The 19,210-nt window shown below is 53.1% G+C and overlaps 1 protein-coding gene across 1 annotated transcript in view; it reads left to right on the top strand.

Moving 5' to 3' along the window:
- The window catches only part of LINGO1 (leucine rich repeat and Ig domain containing 1), a 152,004-nt gene that overhangs the window by 92,925 nt on the left and 39,869 nt on the right, over window positions 1–19,210 (top strand). The window contains exon 4 of the mRNA XM_063412132.1: window positions 877–962. The gene's annotated coding sequence lies outside the window, so the exon portion shown is untranslated. The remainder of the gene's footprint in view (window positions 1–876; window positions 963–19,210) is intronic.

The raw sequence follows: 19,210 nt of genomic DNA, 5'->3' as shown, positions 1-19,210 counted from the left end.
TGTGGGGCACTTTCTCCACACCTGCAGGAGGGCTGCAGCTGAGCTCTTCTATCTCCAGTACATGCCTTGGAGCCCCAGGTTGGATAAACTGGGGTACTCCAGTGCTGGCAGCCTGTGCACCCCTCAGCTGAACCGAGCTCCTGGCATCTCTCAGGGCCCAGCTTGTCCCCAGGCCTTGTGTCAGTGTTGTGGGCTGACCCTGGCTGTAAGGCAGCATCTCCAAATCCCAGTGCCTCCAGGTGAGAGCCGCCCTGGGATGCAGTGTCCTCATTGCTGGGCTGTGAGCTGCGAGAGCCTTTTGCAGCTTGGCTCTTTGGTGATGTTTTGCAATTCCTGTCCTCTGTGAGGCATTTGGCTGGGATACAGGGATGCAGCCAGGGACTGAGCTGCCTGGGAAGGCTTATGGAAGGAGGTGGAAGCCTGAGCTGACCAGTGAGTGACATCTAGACTCGTAATCAGCCGCAGCAATGCCTTACAACAGTGTTTTTCCAAGGGGTTTTGCATGCATGTGCTTCTTCAGAGATCACTGCAAATGATTCCCCAGTGCTCTGGCCCAAATCTGTCCTGGTAGCTGTCAGCAGATCAATGCTCTACTAAGTACAGACCTGCTCTATTTCCGTGGGAAAATGGCTCTCTTAAGCAGTTCATTTTGGGCCTTCCAGCAGCAGGGCCACTAAATTTTGGTAGTTGTGTTTTTCTGTCTGTTACAGCCTGATTTATGACTTTTAAATATCAGCTTGGATGAAGATTGAGCTTGCTTAAGCTCAGTTTGGGGAGGGAGAGAGGGAAAAGCATTCACAGCTTTTTAATTTCTCTCCTGCTCGCCTCTCAAATGCCGGGTTTACAGCCCTAATTTTGATTTCCTTTTACTTACAGTGCATGAGTGGAAAGCAGAGGAGAGGCCAAAGCCCAGTGCACGCCTGGCATCTGATCCCCCAGCATCCTGCCTTCATCTGACCCAGGTAGGTGCACCCGAGCTCGGGTGTTGGTGTATATGTGATATTCACGTGCATTTTGTTGTGCTGAGTCCAGGGCTGGGCTGGTTTCTATTGCCAGAAATGTGGTAAAAATGCCTTTTCCTTCCCCTGTACTCCGGGGTGGCTTCCCAGCCCTCCTGGTGGGGCAGCTAGGAAGTGTTCACTCAGTCCATTGTGCCTGCACAGGGGGGTATTTTACCAGGGGAGAGGCCTCTAAGACGAGTATTTGGATGGTGGACTTTTGAGAAAGGGCTTTGTGATGGGGTGGCCTGGCTCTGCTTAGGAGGGTTTGCTCCAGCTCGTGTTACATCGGGGAGGGACAAGCGCTGCCCACGTGGAGTGATTCAGACGCTGCAGCCTGGGAAGGCTGGGCAGGAGTGGTTTTATCTTCCAGGAGAGGGCGGGCGAGAGGGTCCTCAAAAAGCGATGGTTTTCGAGATGTCTCCATCCTCGCTGCACGGCTCCTGCACGCTCTCCCGGCTCAGCCTCCCCCCGCGCTCTTGCCGGGACAGTTCAAAGAGCCAGGAGCAGGTTTTGGCTTGTTCTGCACATCCCCATCCGCAGCTGAAGTCTGTGAGCTGTCAGCCTGATGCGTGAGACAGCAAACATCAGAGCTGACTGGGCTGAGGCAATTTCCCAGGATGTCAGTCCTCGAGAGAGAATAAAAAGGATCTCTCGGTGAAGAGCAGAGTTTGGTTTCCCTAATGAAACAGAAAAAAAATTAGGATGATTCAAGCATCTTTCATCTGCCACAGCTGGGGGAGGGTTTGTCGAAGCTGGATGTTGTCCAAGGTAGTAGGAGATGGAAAAATGTGCTGGGATCTCTGTTCAACAGGAGTGGTGGCACTGGGAGGGGCACCTGGGGCAGAGCACAGGGCTCACCTGGGCTTGCCCAGGGACAGTGCCTGGTTCAGGGGAAAGAGAATCAAAACAGTGAGGCAGAACTCTTTTACACTCACATATGTAATTTCCCCCTTATGTTGTTCTTTGCTCAAAGCAAAGAGCAGGCTGCATAGGCTCAGCCTGGTGCATGCAAAAAAGGGACCTGTCCTTACCTTGCCTCACATTCCTGCGAGAGAGGAGCCTGTGGAGAGGCATTTCCAGCTTTGCAGAGAGGTATTTGTAGCTTCTTGTTGCTGTTTGCTGCTTTATGGTAATCAGGAATGAGCCCAGACGTCCCTCCCTGCTCCCACAGGTGCTCTGTGTGGATTGGACCCTGGGAGAGGCTGTGTGTGAAGGATGCTCCGAGGAGGAGCTCCCACTGTGTCAGGGCTGACAGAGCAAGCACAGGGACCATGGAAATAGCAGTTTTCTGTGAAAATACCTTTTTAACAGCAAGCTCTGAAGTGCATTTATTTTTAGTGATTGTCTCTTAAAACAAGATTCTGCTGGGAAATGATCCTGCTGGTTAAAGTCCTCCTGAAAATGTAAGCACCAAGAACCATCTGCTCTGTGTTTGGATTTGGGTATTTTCTTTCAGAGTGCTCTTTGCAAAAACTGAAGGTTTTCCCTAAGAACAGTATTTAAAAAAATAGGTGGTTTTGGTTTTCCTGCTGCTTTTTCCTTTGAGAAAAGGAGAAAAGTTACTTCCTAGGGAATTTGGGATAATGGAGGGGGGGTGTGGTCAGTTCCTCAGGCTGCTCTCTCCACTAAGCAGTGCAAGAAGAGGGCAGCCAGGCACAACTGGCATCCCAAACACCCCCCAGTCTCTTGCCCTGCCCAAAAGCTTGGAGGGGAGCAGGATGTGGTGCTGGGAGCAGGATCTCAGCCTGAGCATGCAGCAGGCACACAGGCCCTCTCCCCAGGGAGCCTGCAAACCTTGGGCTGGATGATGTGGTCAGAAGCTTTATTTAGTTCTGAGCCTGAGTGGATTTTTAATGCATGAAATTTTAGTGTTTAAACTGAGTAGATCTTTGAACTGCTGTGGTTTCCAAGGGATGCTTCTCTTCCTCTCTGACTGCATGTGCCATAAATGCTCCCAAAAAATCCCCCATGTCCTCTCTGGTGTTTCAAGCTCTGGTGATGTGACCACAGATTTGCAGCAGGGTTTCCACTAAGCCCCTGTGGAATGTCTTAGATTTTCATTATTGAAAAGCAAGTTTTTGGCACCAAGGTTACATCAAAAGCCTGGTGTCCCCACAAAGGGGGTGACATGTAGGAGTGGCAGCAGTACTGGGGCTGTCCCCAGGGACAGTGGGGACACCAGGGCTGCTCCTGTCCTCAGCTGGCCCAAATGCTGGGATTAAACAGTGTGACTGGGAGAGCTGAGAGAGAACTGGGCTGGAGGAAGGAATGGCACAGAGGGAGAGGTGTCTGTGGTCTCTTTTGGAAGGTTGGCTTCACTCCCGGAGGGCCAAGGGAAGCCCTGAATTCCTGTTCTGTGCCTTACCTGGTTCCCACCTGAGTCTCTGGATTAAAACAGATTTCTTCTCAAACACCTCCCTCTGAGGGGCTGACAAAGCTATCAAGAGATTTTTCTGTTGTTAAAAATCATTATTAATTTTGCAAACATCTAGCAAGCCAGGCAGGGAGCCAGGCTGCCCTGCCCAAGGTGGTACCAGAGTGGCTTTGCTGGATGCCCCCATCGGGGTCCAGAAGAGCCCACGGGTGGGATTTTATGTGGAGTGCCTGATGCTCAGAGCTTTCCTGTACCTGTGCACTCTGTGGGGACAATCAGGGACTCTCTGTGGCAGGAACCTGGGCACTGTGTTTGTGAGACTGGGAGGCTTCTGAGGTTTTCTAGCAGTGGAGCCAGCTCTCCCTTGTCTTGGGCTGGGAGATTACATTGTGTGCACACAGCTTTGGGATGTCACATCAATGTTAACCACAGGGAAGAAGCGAGAGTGGAGGTGGGTGTGCATGGCAGTTTGTTTCTTTGGGTTTATGTGTTGATACTTTCTGCTTAATTGCACCTTGACATACGCCAAGGGGCAAGGAGGGGTTTTAAAGCAGCTTTAAAAAAAAAATTACCTTCCATGAAATATTTAGGATAGGCTGACTGCGTTTTAAAGACTGTTCTAATTACTCCTGCAAGGCTTCCCCTTCTCCTGATCTGATTGCACATGGAGAGAGGCAGCAGGAGTGTTTGTCCTGGTTAGCACTGAGGGGCTGGGATGGTTTAAATTCACTGCACTGACCCGAGGAGATGGGTGAGTGGGGAGTCAGAGGGCTGGTTTGTTCCTGTGAATATTGGCTGGTGATGGACTGAGGGCTTGGAAGGGAATGGAGGCAGTTTAGTGACATATTAGGGAATACTAGGAACAAGAATAAAGCCCCTGGTGCACCCATGGCTCCCTCCTGGCTGTGTCCTGCTCCCGTGGCTGTGGGGAGCACGTGGCTTGCCTGTGGAGGCATGCTGCTCCAGGAAGTGCTCTCCCAGTGCTGTGAGGTGTGATCCAAAATTAGTATCCCATTCACTTGCTCTTAGCTGTGTTAGCTCTGCAAGGCTAATAGGGCTTTAAAAAAAAAAAAGTCTCTTGTCACCAGAATCAGCAGCTCTGACTCAGAACATGCAGAGGGAGCAGACTTGCTGATTAAGGCAATGTTGATTTTGTAAGTGCTCACACGGCCACAGCAGGGCCCTGGGACTTGCCTGAGAATCTCTGCCGGAGCCTGGGAGGGGTCCTTGGTTCCCATCTTGGTGCCTGAACCACCGTGTGAGGAGGATGAGGACATGAGCATCAAACCCAGCCAAACCATGGAGCATTCCCAGTGCCATGCCATGTTCCACAATTAATCACTTCCACCCACACTACACCTTCTCCCTTCCTTAAATCCTCCCTTGCCTGGTTCTGGAGCAGGGAATGGAAGCAGCTCCAGTTTTATGAATCAATCAAAGACAATGCCTGCTTTTGAGGGCTGCTGATTTAGAGAGCCCTTTGCAAGCATGTGTGCAGTATGATTTCTTATCGGAGCACAGCTCTGGATGAGCTTGCCAAGAGGAGCTGTTCCAGCTCCTGGCCACATCCTGGGGAGATGGCCTGAGTCCTTTCATCTACAAATAAAACAAACAGGAACAAAGAAGGCAATAATATTGACTTTCATCATTGATATTTCCATTTATCTCATACAGTTACTAATAATTAGGATTGCTGTAGCTGGATGGGTATAGCTCATAATCTCACTGTTTCAGGGGAGCTTATTAATGTCACTGCCAAAACCAGGCAGGCATAAAGCACTGGCCAAGTGCCAGGAGGGCGAGTGGGGTGGAGGGATGGCAATGGAGCAGGGCTGAACCTGGAGGAGAGGTGGGAGGCTGTGGGGCAGGGAACAGTGGGGCAACAGCGCTGGGGAAGAACATGATGAGCAGGGCCTGCTGTGCCTGTGGTGGGGGGAGAGAGCTGTGTGGGCTTGGGGAGGGGAGCTGGGCTTCATCAGCCAGCCCTCACTGCATCCTCTGGCACAGCTGGAGCACAGCTGGAGGGAAGGGCAAGACTGGCACTGTGTGCCAATGGCTCTGGGGTGGAGGATGTGCTCCAGGTAGAGGATCTGCCAAGGTACAACCCCTGTGCTGTGGCAGCAACCCCCCCCATGTCTCCAGCACACTGGGATATGTGGGGAAGGGGGGCAGATTCCTGTAGGAATGTCCCCACCTGCCCCAGTGCACCTGTGGTGGTTCATGCACACACTTCCCACAGCACCTGCAGCCTTGTTTGTTTGCTGGTGCTTCATTAGTCACTCCCTGTTCTGTTTTAAACCCACTTATGGTGCTGTCTGCAGGTGCCTTGTGCCTGTGTGCTCACATAGCTGGCCTGGATCTCCTCTGGGATTCCAGAGGAGGTGGGACACTGAGCTTTCCATGCTGGTGCTGCTGCTCTTCTGTGTTACTGTGAAAGCTTTGACACACAACTGCTCTGTCAATCATGCTGGGTCAGGCTGGAGGTCCCTTTCTTGCATCTGTGTTTTTAATTGTACTGTTCAGTGTGCATCCTGACCCCTGGTGTGAGGGATGTCTTCCGGTGTGCAGCCTCCCAGCATTTCCAATTCCACAGGAACTGCTGTCACAGCAGCCGCAGGGACCTGCAAGCAGCGAATGCGAATGCAGGGCGGTGTTTTTATTAGGATTTAAATGAGTTTAAGACTGTTCAGAATTACAATGTGATTTGAGCCAGGAGGGGCTTATAAATCTGGTATGAGTTCATATATTATACAACAAATGTGCCCAAGCTCATGGCTCCTGCTCAGCACCGTCCTCACCGAGGTGGGGAGAGCAGTGGGGCTCAGCCCTGTTCCCCCAGCGTGTTCCCATGGGGAAAGGCTGCTGGGGATGGGAGATGGGCTGCAGTCACCCAGGTGGGTGTGCAGGAAAGCTGGTTCCTGTTAATAAACCTGAGCCTGTGGTGCAGTACAGGGGTGGTCTCTGGCTGAAAGGTGGGGGTGCACGAGGGGCCTGTGGGCATGTTTTGGGTAAGGGTTACTTTATCTATTCCTCCCTTTATAGCTACCCTGTGAAGGTGGCAGGGATGTCTCAGTGCTGGCCGTGTTGGAGGATGCTGTGCAGTGAGCTGTGGCTTCCCTGGGTGCTGCTGCAGCATGGGGGGTGACCCTGCCCTGGGCCAGACCCCACTCCAGGTATCTGGGAGCAGTGAGCTTTCTCCAGCTGGTCCAGGTGGTGCCAGAGCCAGCTTGCATCTCCCTGGAGACCTGACAGCACAGAGGTCACCTGCTGGCTGTACAGGCAGTGCTCATAAAGGCTTTAATTGCCATTAATGTAATCAGTGGCAGCACAGGGCTGTGTGCACAGGTGAGTGGTGTGAGAGAGCTGTACCTGTGTGCAGGAGTCCTGGGCCTGTGACACCTGGGAGCCGCCACAGCGATGGAATTCTCACCCACTTCCTCAGCCAGAGCAGGAATGAAAGGGAAGCTCGAGCTGTTGGCTTGGGATGTTCGTGCTTCGCCTCGTTTCAGTGCTGTGCTTTTGATCTCTGAAGGATACAGCTGAATATTTGAATGAGAAATACGTGGTTGTGTTGAAATCCTAGACAAAATGCCTTTTGTGCCTCCCTGCGTGTTTATTTGCGTAAGAAAGTGTTTTGCTGGAGAAACACGGAAGGAGCTCGAGGGAGAGGAAGGAAGGCGGTGGTGAGAGCATTGGGGAGCTCACAGTACAATTTCAGGACACTTAAGAGCCTCTTATTGTCAGTGGCGAGACAGCGACATCGGAGGCAGCTCAGGCAATTGTCTGAGACAAATTGCTTCGTTTGATGGCTCTGTTGGTACCTCACTGGTTAAGTTCCTGGGTTATATATTTATTATTATATACAAAGCACAGGAGAGTTACAGAGATACATACATATGTATACACATCTCTGGATCCACAGTTATCACTCAGGAATGACCTTGCAGGCAGGAAATAATGTCACCAGCCTGGTGGTGCTTCTGAGCAGCAGGATGTTTGTCCTGTAGGTGCAGGGAGTGGGGGAGCCAGGCCCCTTTGGGGCTCCTCAGCCAGCGAGCGGGGCCGGTGCTGTGTTTGCCACAGGAGGGAGCATTCCCCTCGTTCCCCAGAAGGTTTCACTTGCTTCGGGAGGCACTGAGGGAAGAGCCTTTGACAGGTAACATGCTGCCAAAGAAAGCTGTTTTCCCCAGAGAGGGAAAATTGCTGCTGGTGCCTGCGGGAGAGGTGAAGGTGTGACAGGGAGCAGCGCTGCTGCTCTGTGCTACTTGGAGGAGAGATGGCAGACTGGGATGTAAAGGCACCTGATGGAAAGGCCTGTGGGGGCAGTGGCACTGGGGAGGCTCAGCTCCCCTGTGCCCATGGAGCCCTGGCTGTGGGCAGCCCTGCAGTGCTGTCCTCGGGTGTGTGGGAGGAGGGGATGGCTGGGAGATGTGAGCTGCATCCAGCAGCACAGATCAAAGGCACCTCAGCCAGCGACATCCACCAGAAAGCCTTTAATGCCCGGCCCTGGAGCAGGGAGATTTGCTCAAGGGACTCATTTCCTTGCCTGACTGTAAAAAACTGTGTCAACTTGACATTCAGGAAATTTTATTTAATACCTTTTTATTCATTTAACAGTTTAGCTAATTGCAATGTTGGGGTTTTTTTTTTGTTTTTGGGTTTTTTGGTTTTTTTTGTTGTTGTTGTTTTTTTTTTAGTTGTTTTTGTATACTTCTTTTTCATTCATTCCAGCTTTGTCCTTATATACACTTTGTTCTTTTAAGCCATTTCATTACGGGTGTTTATTGCCTGTGCTGGTTGTCTGGGTGGATGGGGGAAGGAGGAGGGGTGTCCCAGCTGCACCCATGTGCCAAAGCTGTCAGTAGCTCTGGTGACACCAGCCTGTCTCAGCAGATCAGGACAAGATATCACAGAATTGTTTAGGCTGGAAAATACCTCTTAAGATCATTGCATCCAACCACTAACCCGCCACCGCCAGGCTCCCTGCTAAACCATGTCCCCAGGGACCTCTGTTCTGCTGAGTTGTTTGTTTGGGGCAGAAAAGCAGGAAAAGGCTAACGTCCCAGGGTTTCATTGTGCTGTTTTCTCAATGAATTAATTGCTACTTTTCTTTAGTAAGAAAACGTTGATTGGGAAGTTCCTTAACTTTTATTTTAGAGAACTGGGTAAATCCTTACAAATGTCCAGATGTAAAGTGAAATGTCATTTTATTTCTCTGTTTTAGATTCACCAGCACTTAACAGAAAATATTGTCTTGTGTTAAGCTAATTCTTACTCAATTGTCAAAAATATGAAAAGATAATAATTGCAATAATTGCACTAATGGCAATGGGCTTTCACAGCCTTGGCTTTTACCACAGCTAATTGTGCTCATCCATTCCTCCTGTCTCCTCCTCACTCAGACCTTTCCCCAGGCACAGGGGTCCCTACACAGCCCCCCATGTGTGACCTCCTTGCATCCAAACTTTCGGCAGCCCTGGCCCTGTTGTGTACTGAGCTCACCAAGTCTTGCTGGAGCTGCCTGTGCTGGGACTATCCAGGCAGATGAGCTTGAGTTTAAGCTGGGCCTGCTTCCAGGGGTGCCACCTTAGTGCTGGGAGCCCCATGGCATCAATCCCTGCAGCCTTTGGCACTGAGCACCAGATCTGAACCAGGCTTCTTGTCCCGTTCCTGGGCAGGGCAGGCTCAGCCTGTGTCCCTGTGGGAGTTAGCCCAGTGCCCGAATGGATTCTTTCAGCGCTCGGCGCAGTTTGCAATCCCTGTGCAATCGCGAGGAACGCAGCTGGGCAAAGATGTCAAGAGCTGTTACCGTGCGTGCAGGGAGCTTATATAAAAGGATCCATTTTCATTCCCCTGCTTGTCTGCTTCAGTCAAAATACAATGCCACAGCTAAGAGGGTGCAGTGTCAGGGCCGACCGCAGCCAGCTAATGCATGGCTGCTGCGGTGGGGCTCCATCTCCCGGCCCCGCCGCAGCCCCGCAGCCGCGGCTCGCCCCGCCGTGAATCACGGCTCCCGCTGGAGCTCCGGGCCGCCAGCCTCAGCCCGGAGCGGCTCTCCGGTGCTCTGCCTCCCCGGCGGGAGCAGGAGCCGCGGGAGCTCACAGCTGAGCCCGCCCGGCAGCGGCCCTGGCACGGCAGGGATCTCTGGCTGCTCGGTGACACGTGTGTGCACACGGGCACACGCGCACCGGAGCACCCTGGAGGTGTCTGGCACCCGCTGCTTCATCTCCATTATTTAGAGGCTGTGAAGAGCATCTCAGTCTGCCTCTTGCTCTGTGGGCACACTGTGGGGCCACTGGGGGATGGCTGGCTGGGACTGGCAGGGACCAGGAGATGGAGCCTTAGGCAGAGGGGACAGTGGATGCTTGCGTGCTCAGACCACCTTAGCCAGGGCAGGGGGCAGCTGTGTAGCTGAAGCTGTGCTGAGAGTCCTCGGAGATGTGATGTGGGGAGATGAGCAATGTGGAGGGATCTGTGCTTCCCTTCCTCCTCTCCAGTGTACTTTGACCCATTCTTCAGCAGGGCTCATCTCACCTGGGCCCTTCCCGTTGAGCTGGACCCTTCATACTGGGGACACCTGGCTTTTTTGTGCCACTGTGTTGGGTAGCAGACATGGAGGAGGGAGTAATGCGTGTGCCCATCTGCCTGGGCTTGGCAGAGGCTCTCAGGTGCTTTGGGCAGGTCTTTGCTATTGTATGCTCCCTTAAAAGTGCCTTGCATCTCCTCTGAAGGCCCGGCTGAGGCTGTGTGGTTGTGGAGAGCAGTGGCTGTGCTGACCTGGCAGCAGCTGGGCGGGTGTTTGTCCAGGAGGTGGATGGGGATGGCTCTGCTTCCAGCAGCCCTGCTCCACGATCAGGCCCTGCCCAAGGCACCCTGTCTTTATTCTCTGTCTGAAAATTTCTCCTCACTGAGGGCTCCACAAGGAGAGCCTGGTACAGGAACGGGCAATATGAATCCTGAAACCTCAATGCACCGAGCAATTTTCATCAGAGGTTTTCACACCTTGCCTTTCTCTCCTCTCTTTTTTCCCTCATGGAAACAGGTTTGCTGGCCTTTGCTGGGCAGCTCACCACCACCCCTCTCCTCTCACTGGCACAGGGAGAGCAGCTGATGGGGCTGTGGGGATGCAGTGGAGCTGCAAAATTCTCCCAGCACTGGCTGGACTGAGGCAGAGGCCACCAGCCATCTCCCACCCCATCCCCCTGAAATGTCACTTGCTTTTAAATGCACTAGTAGTTTAAAATAAGAATAACCTGCTCCAGGGCTTCTTAAACCGTGGAATTAAATATGGTTCTAGTCTCTAGGCAGAGTCTGACTCTTCAATTCTAAATCTGCTCAGCCAAGCGAAATATTGCAGGGGGAAAGAAATCAATATTTCTTGTGCCCAGCACAGAGAGGAAGCTGTCTGTGTGTGGCTGCAGGCATGCAAGTACAGATGTGCACACACACGAGGCTGGGGTTGGGAGGGTGGCAGAGTTGAGACCTGGGATGGGGAGAAGGACACGGTGTTTGCAGTGCCAGTGCCATGTGTGCTGCTCCAGGAGAGGTGTGGGGATGAGTTTATCCTGCTCTGGTCTGTGACACAGCTGGGCTTCCCTCCAGGGGCTTCCCTCCAGGGGGTTCCAGGCACAGTCTTTTAGAGAAGGAAACACAGTTTTTCCCATTTCAAGATGTGTAATTTAGCGGCCAGTGAGAGGCTGTGAGCTTACTGCAGAGCAGGAGCGCTCTGCTTGTCCTGGTTTCTGGTACCTGGTGTGTGCAGCTGAGCTGTGCAGGAGATGGGAATAATCAGGGATCGTAGCAGAGTGAAGGACTTCCCCAGTGACCCACAGGCCCCATCCCAAAGGATGGAAGTGGTTGAGACAGTGAATGGATGGGGTGCTTTTGCTCTCCACCCCAAGGACTGATCTGGATGCGCTGTATGCACCGCTGTGTGGCCTGTGGCAGTGTATCCTGGGCATGGCTGTCCTTGTCTGTGGTGATTCTCTTGCCCAGAGAACACAGGGTGTGTGGGGAATGGCCCCGGTGTCTGCTCTGGGAGCATTGCTGAAGATCCCCATCCTTCCCTGCAGAAGGGATCTACAGCTGGGGTTGTAGTTCAGGGGCAGGGGAAGCTGTTTTTGCCAGCTGAGTCCTCCAGGTGGTTTCTGTGGAACCTCTCTCCCCTCAGCCACTGCTTTGCAGAGTTGTGGTGTTCTCCCTCTCTGCTCCTCCATGGTGTGTGTGGGAGGAGGGAGCTGTGCCACCGTGTCGGGATCAGGGGTGGAGGAGGATCTCCATCTGCAGTGGGAAGGACAAATGTTATTGACCTGCTCTGGCATCTGACCAAACCACAGACACTCACCCCTCCCAAAAAGCCTCTCTGATAGCTTAATTTCTTAATTGCTGTCTGTGATCAGGATGTCAGCTCTGGCTCTCCTCCAAGATCTGTCACTTCCAGCAGCCTGGTGCTCACTGCCACCTTGCTTTGGTCACAGTTTTCAGCTCACCTGAATGACTGGCTGGAGAGTCTCTCATCTCCATGCAGGCTACCTCTGCTGCCCCTGAGGGCAGTGGTGAGTAATGAAGGAGTTCAAAAGGCTGAGGAATGCCAGTCCAAGGCCTCAGCTCCAAGCCTTGTGTGAGAAGGTGAGGGTTGGAGCTGAACTGTGTGTTCTGAGGTCCCAGGCAGAGTCAAGCACAATGGTAGAAGAGGTGAAGATGTGTGGTGCTGGGCTCAGGATGGAGAGCTGGACAGCATGGTTGGATGCCTGGGGGTGAGTGGGACCCAAGGGAGAGCTGCCCTCTGTGGGCTCTGGCACGGGTGATGGGAATTCCCCGTGGTTCTGGCTCCAGTTAAAGCAGGGCCGTGAACATGTGCAGCAGGAGCTTACAAGCTGAAGCACAGCAAGGCTCTGTGTCTCAATAAGCAGCACTCCAAGGCAGACCTAAAAATAAATATTTGAAGAAGAAATAGTACTCTGTCTTCTGTTGTCTCTCCTCCTTCCCTTTCGCTCTCTCTCCTGCCCCCCTTCTCCATGTCTTTCACACATGACTGAACACGAGAGTTCATTGTTAAAGGGGGTTTGTTTGTTTGTGGGTTTTTTCCCTTTCTCTGCTTCCCCAAGGAGGAAACTCCAGGTGTTGCACTGTTAACAGCCCCATACAACAGCAAGGGCTGCCTTCGTGCCAAGTCTGTCCGTGCCCAGGATGATGGGTGCTTGTTTTTGTCTCTGTGCTTAGTTTGTTTGCCATTATAAAACACAAACAGACAGCTTTTCCTTTTCCAGGGAACAGAGATGATGGGATCAAGCTGCCTGAAGTCTCTAAGTGCAGTTCAGCCAACAGTACACTAGGTTTCCTCATTCTTAGCAGGTCAGCAGTGCCATGTGGGATACTGCTCCTGGTTCCTGTTCTTGGTGAGAACAGTTAAAATCGAGCCAGGAGACAGCTGGGCTTGTGCTTTCCTGGAAAAAAAGGAGTAAGGGGCCGCTAAGCTGTGGATGGATGTGAAGGTCAAGGCTTGTGGCACTGTGTGTCAGACAGAAGGTGAGCTACTGAGGCAGAGGGAGAGTCAGCCTGCTGCTGGCTGGGCCATCAGAGAGAGGGGTGCCCATGCTGACATGTGTGCTCCCCGTGGCAGTTGTGTGGGGCTTCAGGGAAAGTTGGGGTGTTGTGTGCAGAAGTTGGTCCTGGAAAAGTGAGCGCAGAGTCAGCCCACGGGCTTTGCCATCTCCCACTGCATCTGAGGATCCGTGGGCTGGGAAAGGAGCATTGGCATCATCTAGAGCCCTCCTCCGAGCGCGAAGGGAAGTGTTAGGAGAAATCAACTGTAAAAGTAGAGGTGAAGAGTGGTAGTGAGAAGGGAACGGGAAAGGAAAAGGCTCCAAAGAGGAAATGGGACTAGAAAATGCAGAGGTGGTTTAAGGATATCTGGGACGTCACAGGCAAGGGAGATGGGCTGGGGGAGATGTAACTTTGAGAGAAGTCTTCTCAGACTGGCTGCAAATGTTTGCTAAACTCCTCGGCTATATTTAGCAGGCTCCATGCCCTTTGGAGAGCTCTCCAGGCAGATGGCGGAGGAGCCGTTTGCCAAATGGTGGAAGCCGTGTCGGAAGGGGGTGCCCGGTTTGGGGAAGGAGTTTAATGTCAGCTTCGCCCTTTCCACAGCAAAGCCAAGAGGTTCGCTTTGCTGCCCGTGGGACGGGGCTGCCAGATGGCCAAATATTTGCTTATAAATTAGCAATGGGAAATAGGCGATGCAAAGCCCTAAACTGAAGAAAGCCAGGGCCTGGATTGGATTCTTCCTCCTGTGCAGGATGGTCTCTGCAGAGCAGGGTTGGGTGGATCCATTGTGGGGGCAGCACAAGGAGATCTCAAAGCCAGTGAGCCCAGGCACAGCACTGCCATCTCTCCCCTCCTCACTGGCACAGTCACGGGCCATTACTCAGGCATGTGCAGCCTCTGGCTGTGTTTGCTTTAAACCAATATGCAGAGAAAAACAGCTTTTCTCTCTAGGTAAAAAAAAAAAAAAATGCTGCTTGGTCTTGTATCTGTGTAGTATCTCACTGAATGGGATATGACTGCAATGAAATTTCCAGGCACTAATGCAATAGCAGTACTTGTAATTTGTGTGTGTGCCTGTGTGGGCACAGGCAGCGTACCTGATGTGGTGCTGAGCAGCATTCCATGTGGTCCTGCCCTTCTGGAGCTCACCTGTGAAATGGCCTCATGGCACATTTGGGGTGTGCATCACACCTGAGCCGGGGCTCTGTGCCAGAGGGGAATTAAAGCCTGAGAAATGCCCAAAGGTTTTGAGGGTAGGGGAGTGGACAGGGACCACAGGGATGTGCACAGACTCTCAGCAAAGCAGTGCTAATGCCACCTCTTGAAAGTCCTCCTAAGTCACAGGACTGTCCAGCTCCCTACTGTCTGCATGCCTTCACTTCAGAGGCATAAAATTATTTCAAAACCAAGTAAATTTAAAAATAATGGCTTCCTTTTATTTGCTGCCTGGAGCTGGGGCTGGGTGTTTGCACGTTCCCCGGTGTTCCTGTGTAGGCGGGAGCACTGGCCTCTCTCCTCTTCTCTCGGTTTCTTATGAAAGCCAAGCTTCCTGTGTCTTAACTTGACTCCCGGGGCTGGGGCTTGGAGAAGCTCTACCTCTGTAATGCTGGCAATAAAATCATAAGTGCTGGCTACACTGCTGTAAAACTTTTATTGCTGTGGGAAGAGGAACAGCGAATCCTCCCTCTCTCCCTTCTCTTCCTCCATGCTCTCCCCCAGCTCTGGCTCTGCTCGCCCTCCAGGGCTGTGAGCCTTTGTGCCAGGCAGCACTGAACGCATCCCATTTCCCTCTGCTTCTGCTCCCTTTGATGCCTTCCCCATCCTGCATCCCTGTGGCTGCTCTTCTGCTGCTCTGGCCTCGTTGGCAGTGTGCTCCTGCCCCTTTCCTCGTCCCTTCGGTGCTGTGTGGCTGCACCTCATCTCTGTTCTGGCGTGATCCGGAGGAGAGGATCCATGAGAGCTCCCTTTGCGGCGGGGCCATCCGTGCATTTTGCATTTCATGGTGACTGGAAGCGCCGTCTGCCTTCCCACACCATCCCTCATGTATTTATAGATCACAGCGGCATTATCCGTGTGGATGCAGATCGTGCACAACGCTTTTCTATAAATACAAATGCTCTGTAATTATCGTTAGAACTATTTAGCCCAATTCAAAGGTAGATTAAATAATGAATGTGTGTGTGATATGCCTGTCGACATCAACAAATGGAAAGAGACATCTCTGGATGCATATCTGGAGGTTTCCCTGGTGAAGGAGCTGGGGGAGGGAGCTGAGCTGAGTGTTGCTGAAGTGCCTCTTCCTCAGGGGCTCAGTGGGGACCCATGGCCGTGCTCGGCTCTACGCGGGCTCTTGGGACCGGTGTTCCAGGAGGTTCTGTGCCCAGGGATGGACAAGGAGCATCAGCACACACAGAAGCCATTGGTATTCACAGCTACCCATGGCTCTGACTGCTCTGGGGAGCAAGGGGAGGTAATTTCAGGCTAGGCTGCTGATGGAGAGCTGTGGAAGGTGTGTGATAAGGCTCCCCAAGGCCTCTGGCCCCTGTTTTCATGTGGTAATTGATTTCCTCTGAGGCCATGCATGCCCTGGTGTGTTTCCCTTCCTGCTGGCCTCTCCCTGGCCACAAGCTGGTCCACAGCAGAGCCGTGTGGGGACACTGGCTCTCTCCCTCTTCTGGCTCCTGCCCCTGCCACCCCTTGGAAACAGGAGGCGGGGGGAGCTTTAGAGCATTTGCACAGGACCAGTCTCCTGTCTGGTGTTTCCTGAGGATGATGTGGCTCTATGAGCATCACAAAGGGCTGAAGCAAGGGAGGACTGACAGGCTTGGGAGGAGCAGTGGCATTTAAAGGATAGGTGGATGTGTGGGAACCCCTAAACATTGTGTGTACCCTAGGAGGGGAGTTAGCAAAGCTGATGGAAGAACGGGGAACAGTCAGCACTGCCTTGAACACTGCCTCTGTCTCCTGGCCTTTTCCTAGGCACAGTGAAGCCTCAGCTCAGGTCACAGCTCCATTAGCTCCCGTGTGGCTGTGCTGGGTCTCTGCCCTCCCCTGGTTCCATGTCACATCACGGGCTGCTCCCCTGCCCCGGGGACAGCAGCGGCGGGAGCGTCAAGGGAAGCGGGGCTGAGAGGAAGGGCTCCATCACAGTAACTAATAACTGTGTGCTGACAAATTGAATTATACCTTTTCCAGTTGCCTGCACTATTGATCAGAGAAAAGGTTTGTGTTTTTGTTGGGCTATTTTTTTTTTCTTTTTCTTTTTAAGTTACAGTTGCAATGTCCTGGGGGCTTATAATGAACTAAATAAGGTCAGGTTAGCAGAAGAATCAAATATGCTCTGGCAGCAGAAGCGTGGGCTTTTCCTGGTGACTCTGAGTGGAGAGGAAAGCGGCAGCAGCTCCTGCTCCTCCATGCCCTGGTGCATGCTCCTCCTGCCCTAGGCTCCTGCTCCCTGGGGGCTGCTTGGAAAAGGGGTGGTGTGTGTGGCTGTGCCAGTGTGGCAGTGCTTGGCCTGATCCCGAGCACTGGGGCAGGAGCTGGGGGGGAACTGGGGCTCACCAGGTCTGTGTGTCACCAGCCCCAGGCTGTGCCAAGCTGTGCTGCCCTGGCATTCGAGTGGCTCCTGCCCTGCCTGGGGGCTGCTGAGAGAGGCAGGAGATGCCCAGTGAGACACGAGGGGCCGGGACGTGGCCAGGCACAGCACTTGTCCAGTAGCTCTGGGGGGTCCCTGCCTGGGGAAGCTGGCCCTGTTTGGTTCTTTGCTCCAGAGCCGAGATCCTGCTGTGAACTCAATTAAAGTTGTGTTGGAGAAAGGGGGAATAAATTACCCAGATGAAAAGGATGAGTAAAAAAACCATGTGCAGAGAAATGCCAGCCCACCTTTGAAAGGCTTTATTGAACTCAGACACGTGTCACCTCGGCAGCAGAAGCTGCTGCAGAAAGGGAAACACCCCCTGGTGTCCTCCTTTGTGTCCCCAGTCCTGGGCTGGGACTGGAGCAGGGCAAGGCTGTTGCAGGAGGACAGAGGGTTGAGGTAATCTGTCAGTGCCAGGACAGGTGAGGCTGGAGGCTGCTCTCAGATGAAGGTTTGCAGTGTCTGCCTAAGAGGGAAGGGCAGCTGCAGGTCCAGCAAGTGTCCCCAGCAGCCTTTGTGTGTCCCATGCTCTGTTTAACCTGCTGCTCCCAAAGGGGAATCCAGGGGATCTCTAGCGCTGTGGCCACTCCACAGCCCTGGGGCTGTGCTCAGCCTTGGCCTCGGGTCACCTCTGAGTGAGCAGTAGGAACATCTTGTTTTTGTGTAACTCTGTTTATGAAGACCTCAATTGAAATCTCAGCTGCCCTGGGGTGGATCTGGATGCTCTCCAGAGCTGTCTGTACGCTGGCAGAGCTGCTGTGCTCCACACAGTGGGTTTTCCCACTTAGCACTCGAGTCCTCTCTCTGGTGACCCGGGAGCCCCAGGCTTTGGAAGCAGAGGCTCTGCCAGGACCACTTCCCAGCCTGCCCCATGCCCCTCCTGCTGCACTGGGACTCGCTTCTCTTCTGGACCCTTCCATACTAAAGTCACTGATAACAGCCAAGGACCAACACTCTGCCCCCCTTGTCTCAGTGTATTGGGCCGTGGTGGAGGAAGAGCGGCTGGAGAGCTGGGTCCCATCCTGCTCGGTGTCCCCCAGGACCTGCCAGGGTGTGGCCAGCAGCTGGGGGTACTCTGTGGGCACAGACCTCATGTTTCTGCTCTTAATTGCAATCTTCCTCCTCCTGCACTGCCTTGCTTGAGAGTCCGGCCGCATCCAGTATGGGATTAACATTCCTGGCACAGCATAACTCCATCACCATTTCTATTAAACTCATTTGCTATCTAAAGCAATTCATTTTCCACTTTGTTTGCCCAGGAGGAAAAAAATAAAGCCCTCTGAGCTGAGGCCCCAGTGTTTGAGAAGGTGGAGGGGGGAAGAGCTGGGTGCCACATCCCCTCCTTCAGCTGGCAGAAGGCATGGCATTCCCACTATCCAGACAGGAAGATGCCCACCTCTGTGCTTCCACCATGCTCTTGGAAGCAGGAGCTGCCCATTGCTGACACCAAGGCTAGTGCTTGCTTTCCAAAACTAGGGTGAGTCTCTACGAAATCAAATTGTCCCTTTTCATCAGGGATATCCCTGGACTTCCTTGAACTCTACCCCCTTCCAAAAATCAGGTTTCATTGGCATCTACAGCAAGTTTGGGGAAGGTACAGCCAAGCTGAGTTCTCTCTGCCTGCTCCCTCATGTCCTTGTGTGCCATCAGTCAGTCATTTACTTTGCAACAGGCTCAGGAGCTGGATTCCTGCCCCTGCCTGGGATGTGGGGCCAGTCTCTGTCTTTGGGTGCACGAGGGAGCAGGAAAACAAGGGTACAGGGCTGCCAGAGGGAGAAGTGCAGCATGTGAGGAAAGCTCTTCTGTGTGTGCATCCCTGCAGGAATTGTGGGGCTGCTCTTGGCAGCCCTCCCATGGATTATCACCTCCTTAATGGGCACTTCCTGCCCAGAAAAAGAAGGGAGATGCTCTGCAGCCCTCTGTGCTTCTGCTTTCAAGGTCAGAGGCTGCTGATAATTGATCTACAGCCTCACTATAAATCTGGTGCTGAGGGGAACCTTCCCTGCTGCCTCTAGACAGCAGCATCCATCCTGCACTGCTTGGCCAGCCCAGCCACCCCCAAAGGAAGGGGGCTTTAATCACTCCCTGCCTTTGCTGGGCAGCATTTGGGTTTGCAGCTGGCCTTGCTGGCTCCCAGCTCTGCCACCCCCTGTGCTGCTTGCTGAGGTTCCCCTGGGGTCAGTGAACCCCTGCCAGGGTCTGCAGCAGCAGGCCAGGAGAGTACAGGAGCTGACAGGGATCTGGTGAGTTTGGGATATCCAGCATGGCTTTGAGTCCCCACAGGACCCAGTGTTCAGGGTAATCTCCCAGGAGATGGGAAATCTGGCTCCGAGGCAGGCAGGGGAGGAGTTGGAATCAGCTTCCCTGGGAGCCTGTGCAGCCATGTGTTAGGGGGAAGAGGGAAGGTGGTGGTGGAGGAGGCCACCAGCTGTGGAGCACTGGGCCACCCTCCTCACGTGGTGGCCACCAGCTGGATGTCAGGATGGTCTCTGGCTGTGATCCCTCTGTCTGAGGGACTGCCATGGCCAGAGCCATCGAGGCTGCTGTTGGCATGCAAGCTCCTGGGTGTAGATCACAAATTGAATTGGAGCCCCTGAAAATGACAGCCCTTTTTAACTGCTGAGTGTTTCCCTTCATCATCATCATCATCAT

This window comes from Prinia subflava, chromosome 15 (genome assembly GCF_021018805.1).
Source record: "Prinia subflava isolate CZ2003 ecotype Zambia chromosome 15, Cam_Psub_1.2, whole genome shotgun sequence".
In the NCBI taxonomy this organism is placed as follows: Eukaryota; Metazoa; Chordata; class Aves; order Passeriformes; family Cisticolidae; genus Prinia; species Prinia subflava.
This window is presented reverse-complemented; position numbering and strand designations above follow the sequence as displayed.